General features: G+C 38.0%; 1 protein-coding gene across 2 annotated transcripts in view; it reads left to right on the forward strand.

Annotated features, from left to right (window-relative positions):
* Positions 1-19,173, forward strand: part of LOC142339991 (serine/arginine-rich splicing factor 7-like) — a 447,863-nt gene that overhangs the window by 77,171 nt on the left and 351,519 nt on the right. The window lies entirely within an intron of this gene.

Genomic DNA, 19,173 nt, shown 5'->3' on the forward strand with positions numbered 1-19,173 from the left:
TGACCATCATCGTCGAGACTGTTGACTTCTAGTTCCAACTTTTCTAGACGAGAGATCAAGTTCGATTGACGTTTCATGACTGAGTTTATGCTACTGGAGCTTAATTTTTCCATCATGATTGATGCTGTCAAGGTTTGTCTTCAGCTCTTCAACGCTCTCCTTGATTTTGTTGATCAACAAAGAAAGAGTGCGGAAGCTTTTTCTCTGCTCAACGGATGTCTGTAAGAGATCAAGCTGATTTTTCATGTTGAGCTCAGTCATTTTGAATTTGTTCAATGCGTATTGTAACTTCTAGCTGTTTTCTTTTGTCATCTTGATGAACCGGCTGTAGTCAACTCGTAATGGTTCTGTTGTATTTAAAGTAAAAGTAAAGAACGGCTTGAAATTTACTGAGCGACGACTTTTTTTGGTAAATTAAAAACCTCTTAAGTTTTTGTAGGCTAATCAGCCTAGCTCTTTTCGTTCAAAAGTAGCAACGCAAATTTTCACAAAAATAGGAATCTTAAAGGTGTTTTTTTGGTGCTAAATCTAGCTAAAAATTTGCTTAAAAAAGGAAAAACTAAGCGTTCGCGCGTGTGTACCGTTGATTTGTTGAACAGGACCAAATAATTGCTTTCAATATTTTTACATATATGACTTCGCAACGATTCGCCTGTAAATTTTAGTTCTCCCTTAAATAACAATCAAAGTACCAGAAAAAATTTTACTGAAGTGTTTTCTTTTTTTTGTGTGTGGAGTTTTAGGGACAAATAAAACCTAAAACCAAACAAACTAAATCTATATTGATACTTCTTCAAAGTAAGTTAACTTTTTTAGAATTTAAAATGCGGTGCGACCAGGCAACGTGAGCTACAGACAAGCAGAGAAAACTGGTTGCTTAAAAGCTGGGTCTACTTTGAAGCTCTTTTCCAAGAAATTCTGTTTTGCGATTCTTATGAAGTTAAGGACAACTGCTACCATTAAACTGCTTGTATTTGTTTCTGGATATTATCTGCCACCTATGAATTGCTCATCTTTACTTTGGTGATTACTGCGACCCAACGGAAACACACTCCTCTTCAGTTGGTGACTACTGAGACCAAAGGGGGAAAAGGGACTTCTTTCGGCAACTTCTGAGACCGCGGACAAAAAAGAAGAGACGTTTGAATTTTCCAACTTCAAGGGACTATATGCGTGAATGAATTTGAGTGGGGAATTATTCGAGAGCTTTTGATTTACTTCTTTTTGAGATCTTATCTTCTCTTTTATTTCTCTTGAGAAGGTATTTTCAGTGTATACTACTCAATTAACTAGATGCGCGGCTAGTAGTATGCAAAATGAAAACAAAATAAGTGTAAATGTCGGGTTTTCTTAGGAAAGCATACTACCCCATTAACTAAGCTCGCGGCTAGTAGTATGCAATTAAGATCAAAGAAAACACAAACCTCTTTGCAGGTTTTTTTTGTCAGAAATTTTTCAGTAATTTTCTGTCTGTTGTTTTCGGTTTTGCAGAATGGTTATATAGTTTTTTCAGCTTGTTTTTTAATGAACTGCGGAGGTATATAAAATAGCTCTTTTTTCAATTCTCTCTTTTCTGTTGCTTCTTTGCAGTTTTGAAATAAATGAAATAAATTTTCCGATTATTTTCAAACAAACGGAAGGAGCTATTTCGAACGTTTTCTTGTTATCTACTGAAAATTTCCAATAAACATTAGAAAAATGTTTTTTTTTTGAGTTTTTTAAGTAAAAGAAGCAAATTTGCAAATTTCAAGTTGCCTCTTTATAAGTTTGTATTTTCAATCAACTAATTTTGAGACTTGTTTTCCAACAAAACCAGGGGAGCTAATCAATGGGTTTCAGTGGAACTAATAAATGTTTTATTCAAAACGTTAGGAAAACGTTTTTTGAATTTTTTGATTCAAAGAAGCAATTTTTGTGAAAATTGAGTTGCTTCTTTACAAAATTGCGAAATCGATAAACTGATTTTGAAGCTTATTTTCCAACAAACCCAGGGGGCTAATCAATGGGTTTCAGTGGAACTAATAAATGTTTTATTCAAAACGTTAGGAAAACGTTTTTTGAATTTTTTGATTCAAAGAAGCAATTTTTGTGAAAATTGAGTTGCTTCTTTACAAAATTGCGAAATCGATAAACTGATTTTGAAGCTTATTTTCCAACAAACCCAGGGGGGCTAATCAATGGGTTTTTTGGATTTAATAAAAAGTTTTCATTAAGACGTTAGAAAAAAGTTTTTTTGATTTTTGACGCTCAAAAAAGCAATTTTGCGACTTTCTCATTTTTGAGCAAAAATTTTACATAAGGTGTTCAACCAAAATAAAGTTGATTTTAAGTCCAACTGAAGTGTTCCATTCAAATAAAAATTTTACTTTCATGTAGATTTTTTGCGACAAATTGAGAAAATTGTTTTTGAGTTTTTCCGATGCAAAAAACGCTATATCGTTTTTTCGGGCAATTTGTGTTTTTTTTTTCGTTAATTGCTGACCTGTAGTTGCTCACGGCTATTTCTTTCATAAACCATCTACCAAAAGGTCGTTGGGGGACAATTTTTGTGTGTTTGAGATTTTTGTCGCAAAAAAATTCACGTTTTTTTTTGGATACGTCTAACCGGGGAAAGGACTTCTAAGGTGACGTCTGGAACCTCGGGCGATCATCTCTTGGTGACGTCTGTAACCAAAAAAATGTCAGGCCTTCTTGGTCGGGTGACGTCTGAAAACCCTTGAAAAAAAACTCTTCGTCTTTGGTTGGCTCGTCTGCAATAAGAAACTCTGTCGTAGTCTTGGATATTAGTCTTGGGGTGTGCTCATGCCCCCTCTTTGTTTCAAAAAAAAATTAAATTTAATTCAGAAGGTTTTATGTCCTTATTATCAAGGCGGATGGTCGCCAAAATTATGTTTTAAAACATATCTCTAGTCTAATCATTTGTTAATTTGTTAAAAGAGCACGTCTAAGTTTCACGTTGTTGGACAAAAGAGTCAAGTTTTTGTTGCAATTTTGGCGGTTTTTGAATCATCTTGAAAGTTGCAATAACATTGGCAACAACAACAAACAGTGAGATACTCATTTCGTAGGAAAAAGCTGATCAAAATTTTTTTCTATTTTTACGTCATAAACTGAAGCGTGTGAGATATCATTTTAGAAAAACACGGCGTTGGAATCTGGTTGTCAGACTCGAGTGGTTATTGCAAAAAAAACATAATTTGTCAAATCGTAAATAAGAGATGACCAAAGAATAGGTGCAATTTCATCAAGTTGTTAGTTTGTAAAAACAGGCTGATTAGATACTTTGGTACAGATTGATGATGATTGGCAAATGTAATGACTGCATATAAACATAGGAGCTGTTGAAATGTCAGGTTCTTTTGTCAAATATGAGTCATTGTCATTTTGTATCATAACATTATTTGTTTTCTGTTTTACAAACCAGCATAAATACAAACCAACAATGAATAGTTTGAGGTGTTACATGGGCCACTTACAATTTGCAGCTGACTACAAACTTGCTTAGTTTAATTACTGTACCCAAATTCACAATTCAGCATCAGCAATCTACGCCATCGCAGCCAGGATAAATTTCGAGGATTATGCCTAACTTCCAGGGGCCTCTGCTCCGGCATGCTCTGCTGTTTTGGAATTAATCACCAAAGAGTCAGTTCCAAAACTAACCAGCAAACTACTGTGCCTGTTTCCCAGATCTTCAAAGTGTGATTTTTTTCTGTCGAATGCTTGGAGAGTATTTTACTCACGCTCTTTCCAACAGGACATAATAAGACACGGAAGACTCAGCAGTGTATGTTTAACATCATTGGGAACACAATTGTTGGTGATTTTCAGTTTATTTTGGACTTCAGCCCACATCGGTTCAGCATAATTTTGCCTGGTAGTTTCCTTGATCCTATGAATTTGTTTGAAAACAAAAGGAAGATTTGAGCACATCTCTCCCAGATTCCACCAACGTTCATTTAATTGGGGTGGTTCAATGTCTATTTGATATTCATCTGCATGAGATGAAGTTACGACGTAAACTAATTGAATTTTCTAATGCTCGCATTACTGGATTTTAAGGTGTCATTTAAGCCAATAAAGGATTATCGTCACTCGGAATTTAAAAAATTACATATAAATTTTATTGGGTTCCCCAAGATTTGAATGCTTCAGTCGACCTTTCACTTGAATTATTTCATCTTTATCGACGAAGAATGACAATTTGATGATGTTAAATGTTTTCAAGATTTCTTTACTGCTTGCTATCGACTTTGAAACATTCGGGAAGCGTTCGGTTTGAACAAATCGAAACAGTATTTGCTCTGCTTGATGGATTTCGTCCTATCCTGGGGGGGGGGGGGTTCCGGCTGCTTCTTCATGAACTTCATGCAGTAGGCGATAAGGTTTTTTATTCTAATGAAGCTGGTGTAGCGGTTCCAGTCAAATGGCTGCTTAACTTGTATTTCTGTCGCTACAGCACTGAGAGCTTGCTCGGATTCGAGTTCGTTCTCTTCACACCACGTCTTTGGCTATTCATTTTTACCCTTTTGGAGCCATGCTGGCCCGTTTAAACACACAGACTCCCGGAGTCCTTCAATAGAGATTCCTCGGGTTCCAATAATGTCAGTGTTATTGACACCTTTGATGTTTCTCCATTGATCCATTGATGAATTTTCCATTATTTCTGAGTTCTGTTTGCAACGAATTCATTTTGTTTCTTGTGCGCTTGTTGTAACCAATGTATTACCGTTGATGAATGGGTCCAATGATAGATTTTGTCAATTCTGACATCATGTTCCCTGGGTATCTTCTTTTTGAGACAAACTCCGTAAACTGCGGCCTGGAGAACTGACTCCGATATTGATATGTGTCTGATGGGCGCTACACAACATTTCCCTTTTACATAGGCTAGTCGTCCTAGGGTTGCTTCATTTCACAGGCATGCCGCAAAACACATTGCTTCTTCTGATACATCTCAAAAGATGTGAAGTCTCAGGTTTGAACAATAAATTACGAAAAAAATTCGATTAATTGATATCGTCCCTATTTTTCTCAACTCAGAGCACCAATCAAGGGACAGTTTTGAGTGTTCTGCTGGAAACTCTTTGTCCCATGCTTGCCCCATTGCTGCCCAAATGTTTTCAATTAGAAACCGCGTTCGTATGGTGAAGGGTGAACTTATCGCAAGCGGGTCGAACACTGCTGAGACAAACGATAGGGCAATTTTCTGAATTTGTTTTCGCTGAAACTTCCTGCTCAGTTCCACGAAAGTCAACAAAATTATTTGTGTCCACAGTTTAGTCCAAGGATTGAAGATGATTGTGGTTAAGCTTCGAAATATTTCACAATTTTCGTTGAACTGTCTGTCTCTGGGATCCGTGACTTGACTTCATCGTCACTCGTTGTCCATTTCGACAATCTGAATCCACCTTTCCTAAAAATATCTCTCACTTTCGGGTATAATTCAATCGCTTCTTGAGGAGTTCTGACTGATTTGAGAAGCCTTCCGTGTAGAATTTTTGCTGAACCTTTCTCACAAGACTTTTGTCGTTGACTGCATTATCATTCTTCACAAAACGTAACATGCACAAGTCGGCAAGCTTTTCACCCAAAACGTGTCGTGTGGACTCGTAGACTTCCATCTTTTGCTCTGGGTGTTTCAGCAGAGAAATTGTAGACATCGATTGTCGTCGCTTTAGAGGGCGATTTGAAGAAACATCGGTTCTATGTCGGCTGAAAGCGCTATCTGTTGTTTTCGGAAGCGAAAAATAAGTCCGATTAGACTCTGTAAGAGGTCTGGTCCAGACAACAGTTTGTCATTTATAGCCACACACTTTGATACGTTGCTGCTGCGTAGCACACTCTTCTGACCTTTTCAGGTTTATGCGGGTTAATGGCGGGATGATGTGGCAAATACCATTGTAGTTTGAATCGGGTTTCATTCATTTCAGTTTGATTAACTTTCCGAACGCATCCAGCCTTGACGTCCGTGTCAATGGTTTCCTAGTAGCGCCTCTTCAGCGTTTTGTCCTCCTGTAGTTGTCGTTCTAGGGACTTGAGTTGCTCCATTGCAGAGTAGAATTTGTTTGCTAACTTCACTTTGTCCTCTCGCCAAAGAAGTCCAATTTTGTATCTTTCACCGTTGAATCGCGTTGTTTGCTCCAACGTCTTGATTGCTTGATGTTCTTGTTTAGTATGACCGGTGAAATCGTAGTTTGAGGCATAGCACTCGGAATCCCACCACTTACTCAAATCGTTTGCTAAATTGTCCTCTGATAATGAGGTTGCAGTTGTAGCGGGAGCTGCTACTTGCATCGCTGGTGGGGGACCACTCAAAGCTCATCCTATTTTCGACCTCACTGCCCATGGTGCAGTTTAATCGTCTGACTTTTTGAGATCTAATGGGTGATGGAGGTCATGACAGTCTTGTCCAAGAATAATTTGACCTTCATTTAGATAGTAGCTCTGATTTGGCAGGTTCCTCAGATGTGTGTAGCGGTCTTTCAACCCTCTCAGATCTACAATCTGGTCAACCAAGTTCAGTTTCTCCTGAACACATAATTGAACTGTTGTCATTGGTTGAGACTTCTCGTGTGCTGAAACCGCTATCGGCACTATTCCAATATTGACATTTTGAGATAGATGAAATCCTGCAGCTGATAAAGACGCATTTTGGCCGTGCAGATGCACCGTAGATACGGTTAACTTAACTGCGAAGGAAATTGAGGATCCTGTATCACACATTGCTTCACGCTCAGGCTGTGGTTTTCATTCACTGATTTAATGAGCACTAATGGTACTCTTCTTTGTGTGATGTTTGTTGCTACTGCTGCCGAAGCATCTTAGGTATCTGTTGTAACCTCTTTCTTTGAAAAATCACTGTGAAATTTTTTTGTGTTGTCTTCAACATTTAGGCACACTGCACGTTCTACTTTTGCCATCCTTTGACCGACGGCCAGTTCTCAGACAATTGAAACACAGTCTGAAGTTCTGCACTTGTTCTTGTCGTTCATTCAGCTTCATCGATTTAAATTTTTCCGCAGATCCAGATTGCACGCTGTCCATCTTTGGATGGTGATATTGAAGTCTCTGGGTTTTTAGAAATCTCAGTGTTTGATGCAAAAGTACTTGTTTGTGGTATTTCTCGGCTTTAAAACTTGAAGTTTCTCTGCGCTAACAAGTCTTCATGTATGAAAGCTTTTGATGCAAATCAGTCTTTGAATACAATCAAGATTGCTGCTAGTACTCGATGGTCCTGTAGGTGTTGTAGTCTCTTCTCTTTAAGTTTTGGAGAAAGATTTCTAAATGCTAAAGTCAGAACTCTTTCCGATTCCAGATCGTGCTGAAATCCTTGCCAATTAAAAACTGGAGTCGTCGTGCCTAATTGGAGGGTGACTGTATATATTCCTAAGTTGAAATTGGACTAGGACTCTCGGTCTGCCAAACCTCTTCCAGAGAATGTCCCAGGTTTGATAATATGTTTGTGAGCTGAAACCCAGTCCAGAAAATTCCATTTTTGCCTGACCCGCGAGACTAATCTTCAGATACTGCATCTTTTCAGTATAACTTAGGCGTTTTTGATGCACAATGACACAAAAGAGTTCTGCCCACTCGGGCCACTTCAATGAATCTCTTGTGAGCTCCGTTAGCTTGAGTTTTGGTAACGCTCGTGGATCAACACTCGGTTGGTAATTTACATGTGGCGTAGTTTGGCTCACGTTTATTTGGTTTTGGCTCCCCGTCGACCTTTTGCGAGAGTTGTGTTTGGGACTCAGGCTTCTCTGCCTGTTTGGGAGCGCTGACGGTCCATGTTGCTGCAAATGCGTCCTGGGCAAATGCGTCAGTGGTTCTGTCAACCTGATGGAATTAGGGACTTCTGGTTTCCTAAGAATACTCGAATCTTACATTTGCCTTAAGAAAAGTCCTGCAACTGGTTGGAAAAGCTGGGTTCTTTTCGGGTATGCACTGAAGGGTTTGTCACCTCTGTCCTGTGTGACTTTCTTAGGAGGGTCGATTCTAACAATAGAAGATAGTGGCCGGCTAAGGCCAGACTGTTGGGCCACTGAATCTGCGCAGCCTGCCGTTCTTTTTAGCTTGCCTCTTGATCCAAATTTTTCTAAGTCGTCTGCCTGAGACCATATGCGCTTGAGCTTACTTTCGTCAGCTCAAATTCCAGCTGCGTTTGCTCCTCATAAGCCTTTGCGTTCTTCCTTTCGTTTTCGAGCTCTCGCTCATGCTGTCGCAAAAGTACTTCATCTTCTAGTTGTTGCGGACGTTGTTGTGTTTCCTCACGCTCATGACCTAACTCCATTTGTCACTCTCGCAGTCGTTGCTCTGCTTCTTTCTTAGCTCATAGGTTTTGGAGCCCAATTTCGTCGATCCGTCGCCTTCTCGATGATCGGAACGTGGCAATTTTTGGTTGTGTTTTGCTTCCATGTGTAGCAAAAAGACTTGAAGAGAACTCAACGTTCTCTTCAACACCGTCTTGCACACCATTTTTTGTCTCAACTACAGTTTCATTCCGATCCCTATCACCAGGCGATGTAGAAGACACTAACGATGTTTGGTTTCCACAATCCTTGCTGTGCCCGTATTGCTTGGTCCGGTCCCGACAGTAACTCCTACTATTGCTGACCTCCACGAGTTGTTGGCTGCAATATTATCGCTTGATCATTCGGGTAGATTCTGCGTAGATTTCAAATAGTTTTCCTACTAACTGATCTACCTGATTACACAACGACTGTTTTTCGGTTTCGCTTAAGTTTTCTGTTTCCAATTTCTCCAAAACTGACCGTTCACTCAAAATTTGACCAACAGCTGAATTGTATGCTCGAAATGTGTCTTTCAAACAACCGAAGAAATCTGTGCGAAAGCGTTCAATGTCTTGGAAAAATGATATTTTTTCAACTACCATAGCAAAACTTCGCTCTATTTTTCTAGCATAAGCTTTGTGTCATTGTCAAACACTTCTAAGTAGATTGGTTTTAACAGTAAACTCTGCTGCTCTCTTTTGTCTTCCAAGTTGTCGTACGTCTCGAAGAAGCAGCGATGTGAACTTTTGGCTGTCATTGTTTTGTTTTGTGTCAAGCATTCTTCTAGCTAGGTGAGGTGTCTGGAGAACAAATTCAGTAGGTCAGCTTGCTCTCTCTCCAACGTCTTGCGTTGATAACTTGAGTTCAATCAGCTGTTTTCCGTTGTCTACTGGGACCTTTTCTATTGTAGAGATTTCGTTCAAGTCCAACAAATCGAATTAATGACTCTTTGCTGTTCGTGTTGTTATCCGGGTCGGCGGACCAAATGACAAGGCTGCTCAAGATAATCAGGGAACCGGAAAATCACAGTCTTGTTCTCGAGTTGTACGCCGGCCAAGGTTCAATTGACTAATGATCTCGTCGAAAAGATGAGTCGCTCGGACGTATTAAAGGACTCAAACATTAATTCTGATTGAAGTTAGGAAAATTCTTATTGAAAATCTATGTTCGATCTCGTGCTGAAATTTGTAAGGCTTCAATCAGGTTTAACCTTGTTGGCTATTTTTTGTCAAGAAAACTTAACTCACTTAAAACTCACAAGATCTTAACATCTAGCAAAACTTATGAAAATGATTAAAGATGTTGAAGAGTCAAATTTTAGTCCAATCTGAGAGCCAACTGCTCTATAAAACGGTTTCTAATGGCTGTAAACAGAATTTGGTTTCACCATTCAAACAATTGAGTCAAAATTAAAAAATCAAATAAATACCATTTAAAACATTATTGCTACTAGTCTCTGATTGGTTAATCAAGTAAAGTGATGTAAGTCATTGTTTACATTGTAAATGTCAAATTACTGCAGTTTTTACATTTGCTGACACAAGCACGGACGGTTATTACAAAGCTCTAAATGCCTCACACGTAGGGCATGTATCCGTTAATGACCACCCAAGCTATCATTAAATAAACGATCCAAGAGAGTTAACAATAAATGACAAAATATCAAAAAATGTCAAATTTGAACCATCTAAGTGCTAATAGCCAGACTTGTGGGTTTGAGGCCATAACGTTCATTAGGATAGTGGCTGGCTAAGGCCAGACTGTTGGGCCACTGAATCTGCGCAGCCTGCCGTTCTTTTTAGCTTGCCTCTTGATCAAATTTTTCTAAGTCGTCTGCCTGAGACCATATGCTCTTCTCTTGAGTTTACTTTCGTCAGCTCAAATTCCAGCTGCATTTGCTCCTCATAAGCCTTTGCGTTCTTCCTTTCGTTTTCGAGCTCTCGCTCATGCTGTCGCAAAAGTACTTCATCTTCTATTTGTTGCGGACGTTGTTGTGTTTCCTCACGCTCATGACCTAACTCCATTTGTCACTCTCGCAGTCGTTGCTCTGCTTCTTTCTTAGCTCATAGGTTTTGGAGCCCAATTTCGTCGATCCGTCGCCTTCTCGATGATCGGAACGTGGCAATTTTTGGTTGATTTTTGCTTCCATGTGTAGCAAAAAGACTTGAAGAGACCTCGACGTTCTCTTCGACACCGGTTAATGGCCACCTAAGGTATCATAAAATAAACAATCCAAGAGAGTTAACAATAAATGACAGAATATCAAAAAATGTCATATTTTAACCATCTAAGTGCTAATAGCCAGACTTGTGGGTTTGAGGCCATTTCGTTCATTAGGTCCATGAAAAACTTAGAGTTTACCGTGAAGAAATCGGATGTGACTTTCCATCGACCCGTAAACCTTCAAATTTTATATCCAAATTTCTGGAGAAAATTGTTTTTGATGAAATTTATGAACTTGTAAGACAACATTTGTTAAAAAATTAGTTTGTTTTCTGAAAAAGATAACAATTGAAAAACATTACCGTTAATTAAGAATTCAAAGACCTAATCATCTTGTTTCTTGTCTTCGCCAAAGCGTTTGACATCGTACCACATAACGCCCTAACGCCCTAATGCGAAGTTTTTGTAACATCGGCATTGGAGGAAAGTTAATTAAGCTAATTTTGTTGTATCTACTGACCTGAAAATAAAATATGAAATTTAAGGATGAATTATTGGGTTTTCGAGAAGTTACCAGTGGCGTCCAGTTCAACTTTGTCTAAATAAAATCAAATTAGAATTAATTATTGCAAAACGTACCTCATAAACGTCAAAGGAATTATAACGGTGTTTCTTGATCACCATCTGCTAGACTAAGTGAAAAAACAACGCGACCTTGAGCTCCAAGTTTCAGCAAATCCCAGTTGTTGTACAGTGGTCTCTAAGTACAATGATCCAATTGGCCGATTTTTTTGGGAAACTCTCAAGCTGTTTCAGCTCAGTTTATGATGCCGTTATGGAAACGAAACCATACAACATCACTGGAATCATCAAGGTCCTGTAGAAATCAATTTGATCGTCGTTGGTAAACCCATTGCAGCAATCTGGCCAAGTAAATAGAGCACTTTGTTTGCATTCATTAAACACTCTTCGACGTGGCGCTTCCAGGTAAGTTTACTTGACACTTGAATCCCTACTTCTTTCACTATCGCAGAATTCCGAAGTTGGACATCCTTTAGTTCGGAGGACTTTTTTCCCCATAACTTAACCTTCGTGTATTTTTCCATGGCAACATCCATTTTATTTGTTTCGACCCATTTCTGGATTGCATTCAGGTCTTCTTGTGGCTCCCATTTTTGTTTTCCAGTTGCTATTCTGTTTAGATCACTAACAAAAATAAAGGGATCTGAGAACAAGAGGGCTACCGGCAAGTCATTAATAAGGATGCAGTAGAGAAGCGGGACCAATAGAAGTCCTTGAGGTACATCATTTGTCTTTGTTAGTGTTCGTTCGTGATCTTGTGTTGTGGACGCTTACCAGTTATTTGTTTCCCTTTAGGTTCAAACAGGATCTCCAGCAAACACCCTCCTACTCTTCTGCCTACATTTTTTTTAATGAGCGTGTAGTGAGATACTTTGTTGAATGCCTTAGAGAAAGGTGAGGAGAACACCACAGTCTCAGAGTCGGGAGCTTCGTCAGGGCTTCATGTATCGTTTTCAAAGAGGAATAGAATATTGGTTGTGACCGACAATTTTTTTATGAAATCGTGCTGCCGGTTTATCAGGAGGCAGCAGAAGTGGTTGCAAAGTGCAATGTTTTAGCACTTTTCAAAAAATTTGCTCACAATATCAAACATTGAAACAGATCTTCATTTTTCAACACATCTACCTACAAAGCTAACCCCTCGACATTTTTTGTGAGAGCAGTTTGCCCATCCTTAGTTGGCTATGTTCAATCATTTTGTCTTTCTTCCAGTTGCAATGGCTCACCCTCAGAATAAACGTTTTCGACATAGAGCTCATTTAATTTTTTACGTGATCACACACACAAGAATGCCTTGTGTCCCTCAGAATATTTGCATTAACGCATTGCATTCAAATGTGGATTTTGTTTACGTGGGATGTGGGTTTGGAAGTCTTCTCATAAGCTTGGCCAAACTATATCCAAATTATTATTCATTGGGATTTTGAACTGCGCAAGAATGTAAACCCGGATCTTTTTGCTCACCTAATATATTTATTTGAATAGTGCAATGGATCGCTTTCAATCAATATTTCAGCAATTTGTTTCCTCTAGGCCAATTTTTTAGACCTTTTTGTTTATTATGGGGGGAATTTGCAATAAGGATTTACTCTAACAGCGTTAATAGTTTCTAATAATACGGGTCACCGAAACTGCTGAGGAGTTAAGAAAAAATTCTTGGTGTGAACAGCAGTTCTTGAGGGCCGTGGACACAATCTCCCTGACTCCCCATTACGCCCCAAAAACTGTTTTTTTTGGTGTGGAAGGCAATTTGGAAATCCTCCATTTGGTAGCTAAGCCCCAGCTTATTACGGAAAACGACAGCAACTACGGAAAAAGAAAGCTTTGAAATCGTCTGAGAGCAACTCGCCGGAAGATAATTAAACATGTTTGACACAATGAACAGATTGGTTGGTCTAAAAGCAGTTGTAAACAGCCGCGAAGCGATAGCTGAGGCTATTATTGGACTTCAATTGGTTTTTTCGATTTTGTAAAAATTTTCAACACAAACATTTTTTGTCACAGTGATTGACAATTAACTATTGCATATTCAATGAACTGTAATTAATTAGTTGATGTCAAACAAAATTTGTGCAATTACATTTGTCTTGTGGTCACTTTTATGCGAGTTTTTGCTTGACTGGTTTTTTGTCTGACCTTTTCGACTTTTGCTCTACAAAAACGGGATAAACAGATAAATCCCGGAGGGCATTGAATGATTGAACAGCTCTCAGAGTTTTAAGCCTTCTAGTCTCTAATTATGCGATTCCAAAACTGTTTTGAGGAGACAAATCTATTTTGTGAAGTACTATGCGGCTCTTTGTTCTTTATCTTAAAAGTTTGACTCACCTTCAGTCCCCCCACTCACCCCTCCTCCCCCCGGACAATTCGCCGTCCACGTTCTTCCTCCACCCGCTATTTGGACCCATCTCCTCTCAACCCTCCCAACCCTACCCCACCCCCCATCGCTTCACCCCATTTCGCTGACCCCATAATCTTCCTAATCTCCAGCTGGCTACTACGGAAGCCCAGAGCTTGCGGATCATTTGAGAGCAATTTTTTCGATGTTGTTTTGATATGTCTGAAACATATAATCGATTGGTCTAAGTTCAGATATAAATAGCCGCAAAGCGATAGCTCAGGCTATCATTGTCCTTCTCTTGGTTTCTTTTTGTTTCGTCAAGATTTTTTTACGAACATAAGACGTCACAATTACTTCAAGTCTGCTTTTTGTTCATTGTTTCATGCAATTTCAACTGGATTGCGTGCCTGACATCATTGGTCACTCTTAGTGGAAGGTGTTGTTTTTTCTTTCTCCTTATTTTGTATTTTGTCACAATTGACTTACCGTAATCCCAAAAAAGATATCCTTACTCTGATATTTACTTTTCCAAATTTTAATGCAAATAGATTGAAACAGGTTGGGCAGACATGTCCGTAAGAAAAAAATATGAGGAGCTATTTGGGTCAACTTGTTGGTTGACCACTGAGATCACTCATAGAGCAATGAGTCCTACTTCTAATATCATATTTTAATAACCAAAATTATAGGGAATTCTAATTGCTGTTAAATCATAGCTCAAACATAAAAATAAAAACATTGTATTAAGCCGGGACAGATTCATTGTTGTTAAAGAATTTTTGTATTAATTTTTTCATTATTAGACTGCTGCGACTACAATGCGGCCAAACAAATCAATACTGGTGGTCCTTAAATGACCTCACAAATGTTCTCGAAAGTTTAAAAAATCTCTTATTTTGCAAGCTAATTCAATAACCGTGTTGACAGGCAACAATAATTTACAGAAACAAAGTGGGCGGACACGCTCTTAGCAAAGGAGTATGAAGGAATAATTCTGGAACAACTCATAAAAACGATATCTCAATTGTTGCATCAAGTCAGCTAGACGTCTCCCTATCCAACAATTCCAACATTGTTCTCAGTTGTTACTTTAACTATGCTCAAACTGAAAATTACAGTATTGATGGCACGCTTTGCTCTGATCATTTTTTACTGATTTAAAATTCCTGTTTGTGAATCGAACATCCGAAAAAACAAAAAGTTTGCCTTAATTTTCTGTATTGATTGAAAAGAGTTTAAAAAGAACATAACGAATAATCTTTTCAACTCTTATTGATATAGCAATGTCGACTTCTTTTCAGGACAATACCACCCATAGCTACTAAACAAAAATAGAGGAATTGTACCAATTGTCACTAAACATCAGGTCAGTTTGCAGCCATGGATCTGCAGGGTAACATCCCATTCGATTAAAAAATTGGTTATTATAGACAAACTAGAGAAATTTGATTTCAATTTCAAACTGATGCTCTGAAAATTAGAGTCTGATATTGAGAAATTTATTGATACTGAGCTCTCAAATTACAAAGCAGAAAATTTTGAAAGCAGAAATTTTAGCTAAACGTAAAAATAATTATTTTAAATCCGTAAAAAACCCACAAGTACCACCGATAATGATTTGGAAGCATCTGAAACTAACACCAATAGACAAGACGCTTTAAGTTTTTTTCACGTATCTTTAATAATAAAACAAAAACTCAAACCACTAGCACGAAAAATGTTTTAAATTGTATAAATGTTGACTCTAACTAAACAAATAAAAAATGTTTAGCGATATCAATATTCCCAAGTCTACCAAACCAGATGAAATTGGAAAGTTTTTGTTAAAAAAATTGTAGTAAATCCCTCACAAAGACGGCAACATTCTTATGCCAACCAATAATAAACAATGGAGGCTATCCCACATATTGGGAAGTAAGTTAGATAAATCTAATTTTCAAAGACACGAACAAAATTGTGTGACCTGCTATCAACACATAAATCTTCAAAATTTAATATCAAAAGAAGTTCTGCAGGAAATTGTTTTTGATGAAGTTTACGAATTTGTAAGACACGATTTGTGTAAAAATTAGTATGGTTTTTAACAAAACAGATTGAAAACATTACAGCTCTTCTCTTTCTGGATACAGTGTAGAAAAAATTTGATAAAAATGCAGTCAAAGACCTAAGTATCTTGTATCTTGGCTTCCCAAAAGTTTTTGACGTTATACCACATAACGCCCTGATATAAAATTATCGTAACATCGGCATTGGAAGAAAAATAATTAAGCTACTTTTGTCTTGTCTAACAAACTGGAAACAAAACATGAAATTCAACGATAAGCTATTTGGTTTGCTAGAAACTGCCAGTGTTGTCTCACTGGGTAAGATACTAGGACCTTTTTTCATCATTTTTGTCAATGATTTGCCTGGACAATTAACTGATGTATATTGTCTTGGTATTGTTGATCAAATAAAATTAGTAATTGAGAAACAACATAATACAGAAAACGCGACCCCAAATGGATCATTTTTGTGTAACGATTATTAAATTAGAATTAATTATTGCAAAGCGTGTTTCTCAAATGTCAAAAGAATTATAACGTTGTCTCTCGATCAGCATCTGCTAGACTAAGTGAAAAATGTGAAAAATCAACGCGACCTTTGGCTCCAGCTTTCAGCAAATCCAAGTTTTCCAGTGGTCTCTAAGTACAATGATCCATTTGGCCGATTTTTTTGGGAAACCTTGAAGCTGTTTCAGCTCAGTTTATGATGCCGCTATTGAGAAGAAAACATACAACACCACTGAAAGAATCAAGGACCTGTAGAGTCCAAATTTGAATCTTCTTTGTAAATCCATTGCAACATTCCTGCGCAGTAATTAGAGCACTTTGTTCGTTTTCATTAAACCTTCTTTGACGTGCGTGTTTCTTAAACGTCAAAAGAATTAAAACGTTGTCTCTTGATCACCATCTGCAAGGTTAAGTGAAAAATCAATGCAACCTCGGGCTCCAAATTTGAGCAAATCCCAGATGTTGCCCAGTGGTCTCTGAGCCCAATGATCCACTTGACCGACTTCTTTGGGAAAACCGCAACTTGTTTCAGCTCAGTTTATGATGCTGCTATGGAGAAGAAAACATACAACACCACTGGAAGAATCAAGGACTTGTAGAGTCCAAATTTGAGTCTTCTTTGTAAATCCATTGCAACATTCCTGCGAAGTAATTAGAGCACTTTGTTCGCTTTCATTAAACCTTCTTTGACGTGCGGTTTCCAAGAAAAACTACTTGACACTTGAATCCCTAGGTCTTCCATTATCTTTGAGTTCTGAATTTGGACATCCGTTAGTTTGAAGGACTTATCTTTTCCCATGAGCGTAATCTCCGCTCATTTTTCCATGGCAAGATCCTTTTTATTCGTTTTCATCCATTTCTGCATTATTGTATTCATGTCTTCTTTTACCTCCCATATTTTTTTCCAATTGCTAATATTTTTAGATAATCAGCAAAATTGAATGATTTTGACAAAATCGAATGATTCTGAGAAGATATGGGCTTCCAGCAAGTCATTACTAACGATGCAGAGAAGGGGGCCCAAGAGAGATCCTTGAGGTACACCAGTTCTCACTGTTTTTGTTCGTGATTTTGTGTTTCCAACGCGTACAAATGGTTTCCCTCCCTTTAGGTAATTGAACAGGATATCCATTAAACACTTGGCTACTTCAATAGTGAGGAACTTTGTCGAATGCCATAGAGATATCTGTGTTGAGCCACACAATCTCAGAGTTGAGATCTTCGACAAGGTCTTCATGTAGCTTTTCAAAGAAGGATAGTATATTGGTTGTGACCGAACGGTTATTTACAAAACTTCGCTGGTGTTTGGTCAGGAAGCAGCGGAGGTGGTTGTAAAATACTATGTGGAAGCACTCTTCAAACGATGCCGAGAAGAAGGAATTGCCAATTAAAACTTAAATTGAATTTAAAAAACAAACGTTTTGGAACATTGCGTTCCTGGTCAGGTTAAAACATTAAATGAGATCAATTTTAAATTATGTAAACTTGTCTTTGACTCTAATTCTGAGAAATGAATTAATGTAAAAACTAATTTTTGAAATTTTTTACATTTAAAATCAAATTTAGAACATTTTAATTACACTATACACTCAAGCTAATTTAATCTTTATTCTGGAATTTATGAAAATCCCGGCAAAAATGGTTTCTTTTCCTGAAAACGGAATTTTACTTTCATTCCTATCTGTTTTTGTGTTTTACTTGTTCGGGTTGACAAAATTTTGAATTAACATGTACCAGAATAATTTCTGAATTTCAAAAGTCAAATTCCAGCCCTCTGCTACTCATTGCGCGTATTTAATTGCGGTTTTAGCTTTTTCATGTAAATCGCTTCTTTTGTCATTAGACTTTCAGCCCCATGACATGCATATAGAATCTCCCATTCAATATTATGCGCTGTACCACAACTTTCAACTAGTTATTGTCCCACAGGAGAAACCTTCTTTTGATTCTCATAAATTCTTGTGGTAACATGTCGGCTGGTTTGGCCTTTATAGTTGGAACTGCATCCATTAATTTTTGCTTTATATACCACATGGGATTTCAAATTCTTTTCGAAAGATAATTTCTGGTTGAGCATGCAAGTACTTAGCCTTCTCGTTGTGATAATGATTTGATTTTCACAATTTTTTTGAGTCTACTTGCAAATTTTTGAGTGATTCTTCTTCTGTATTGAATCCAAAACCTCGGGTTAAGCTCCTTTTTGTTTAGACTTTTAACTTGTTTAAGATGTTCATATTTAAGGGTTTTGCTGTAACTTTTTCCTTCGTGACTGTTTTATCCAATGTCTGATTAACAATAACGGATGACCACTCAGTTGGATAATGATTTTCCGTCCAGATCTCTTGATTTTTTCTAAGAGGTACATCAAATGATTGCCAGCCACTGGTTGCATTAAAATTCTTGAACCACATTTCATTTTCTTATGTTGTAACTGTGCACGGGTCTTTCCCATTAAAGCCCGCCCCCCCATGAAATTATAGCCCCCCATTATGGTATAAATACCATGATTGGTATGGGGCTATATGTTATCTGAGCACTAAGCGGGGGGGGGGGCTATAATGGGAAAGACCCCTGTGCACAGCTACGGTAAGTTATTATGACGGTATCGGTCGATTTTTGATACTGATGACTACTAATTTTCCTATCTTCGTTTACGTTTATGTTTAGATCTAGGAATGCCAGGTCTCCACTACAGTTTGGTGAATTGTAAGTTTTTGTGAAGAAAGTTTGCATACTCAAGGTAATCTAGGGGGTTCCCCTTGACAGTGCACACTGTCATCCACATACCTCTTGAATAATTTCAATTTCTGTTTGTCATCTTTCGTACATTTTTCCGCACAATAGGAACAGATCCATACGATTTCCTGCATGTTCTGATACTCCGTGTCAGTGATACCTTGGCGTTTTGCATGAAGCCAGTTTTTGCATGATTCGCACTCAACCCCTTTCCCTCAGAAAGTAACGCGTCGGTTACAATCAATGCATATTACCTTCGTGGCATATTCATTGAACCGTTTCCTTCGCTGGCTGTAATTTGGTTCTCAGGAGTTTTGTTCTCCCTTCCCTCATTTGTCTCTGCAAGGATTTTTCAAAAGATTTCAACCACAAATTTGCCAAAATTACAGCCAGCGAAGCAACCATTGCTAAACCGTCCGGTTGAGTGTACCACATTTTATTACACTTAAAGTGAACATTCGTTACGGCTAGTCTCAAAAGGCTCTTCATAGCTGACCTCGGAATC

Source organism: Convolutriloba macropyga, chromosome 5 (assembly GCF_964194025.1).
Source record: "Convolutriloba macropyga chromosome 5, txConMacr16.3, whole genome shotgun sequence".
NCBI classification, from domain to species: domain Eukaryota; kingdom Metazoa; phylum Xenacoelomorpha; order Acoela; family Convolutidae; genus Convolutriloba; species Convolutriloba macropyga.